The sequence below is a fragment of the Acartia tonsa genome, chromosome 2 (assembly GCF_053477335.1).
Source record: "Acartia tonsa isolate MP-2025a chromosome 2, ASM5347733v1, whole genome shotgun sequence".
Taxonomy (NCBI): domain Eukaryota; kingdom Metazoa; phylum Arthropoda; class Copepoda; order Calanoida; family Acartiidae; genus Acartia; species Acartia tonsa.
The window spans coordinates 61,682,722-61,684,314 of NC_137261.1; the positions used below are offsets into that span (position 1 = coordinate 61,682,722).

The window sequence follows — 1,593 nt, forward strand, 5'->3', positions numbered from 1 at the left end:
TAATTTTCATTTAATTTTGTCTGTCTGAAGCTTAAGATCTCAGCAACCACTGAACTGACAATGTTGTCCTTCTCAGGAATCCTTTTACTACAGTAACAGGATGTCTATGTGTCTGTGTATCTGTGTGTCTGTACCGAAGGATCTCTCTAACCGCTGAATCGATCGGGTTCTCCTTAACAGGGTAGCTTCTCATAGGTCCTGGGAAGGTTTATAACTATTTTTTTGGGGGTGGGACACCCCCAACCCCCCCAAAAAATTAAAAATCCCCCCCCTCAAATAAAAAAAAAATTTTTTTAATTTTTTAAACTTAAATTAAAAATGAAGGGGGAGGCCCCCCCCCCTAAAAAAAAAAATTCCCCCCCCCAAAAAAAAATTTTTTGTTTACTTTTCTTTAAAAATTTAAAATAAGAAATTGGGTTATTAAATTTGACTCTCTCTCTTCCTCAAGTGCCCCCTAGAGGCCTCTAGGGGCGTAGCCGCTAGTTATATATATATTGACATTGGATGGTTTTGAGCTAATTTTGGGGTGGGGGTCAGACATTTCCATCGCCCAAAAATAATTTTTTTAAATGTTATACTTTTAAATTTTTTTATATTCTTTTATAAAAATTTTATCTTAAGTTTTTTTTTAAAATTACAACATAGAAACTACCATCTCGAACAACTACAAAAAGTTTGAACCTGTAATGTAAGAGCTCCAGTAGCGCAATCAGTTAGCGCACGGTTCTTCTACACTGTTATGCCGGGGTTATAAGTTCGAATTTCACCAGGAGCAATACGTTTTTGAACGTTGATACTTATGAATATTATTGAATACTATTTATAGGGTAACTGCCCTACTGACGTTTGCCTAATTTTATTGTTTTTAAAAGATACAAATTTTTCAGAATTTACTCAATATTTACTATGAATTTGTATTATCTTAAATTTTTTTTCTTGTACAAGTGGCCTATTTAGCTCAATGGTAGAGCACTCGTCTTGTAAACAAGGGACCGTGAGTTCAAACCTCACAGGGGGCAATCAATTTTTGTGATACTCAAGTTATATAGTAGCTTCTCTATTATTTTTCCGTTTAGGTACGCAATACTTGTTATATATAATTAAGCTTCTCCTACTTAGATATTTCTTCAATTTTAAATGTATTTAATACGTTGTGGTTGATGAGAGACACTGAAAAAGTTATGCAAAAAAAAAGATTTGTATGGAGAGTTATTTTGTCTGTAGATTAAGAATTCGATAACTACTGAACTAATGAAAACTTTTTAAATTGCCTTTTCCAAGTTTTTGAATTTTTTAAAAAACTAAAATTAAAACTGGTGGGTGCTCAACCAAACTCCCCCCTATTTTCCCATAAAAAAATAATAAAAGTCACCCTTCATCCCCCCAAATTTTTTTTTCTTCTGGGATTCGAACCCGGATGATAGATGGTTCAAAGCTGTTACCGTACCAAAAAGCTATCAGAGCTCCAATATTTCAAAATGAAAATTTGTCTTATTTTTAGATCATTAAGTATTATGATTTCTGTTTGTTTGTCTGTCTTTATGTTTGTACTACAGGATCTCGCTAACTACTAAACCGATATGGTGCTCCTAT

The 1,593-nt window shown here is 33.4% G+C and overlaps 1 non-coding gene across 1 annotated transcript; it reads left to right on the forward strand.

The window, feature by feature from the left end:
- The first annotated feature begins 947 nt into the window (after positions 1-947).
- Positions 948-1,019, forward strand: TRNAT-UGU (transfer RNA threonine (anticodon UGU)). The gene has a single exon. It is a non-coding gene; the product is annotated as a tRNA-Thr (tRNA).
- Positions 1,020-1,593: the final 574 nt, after the last annotated feature.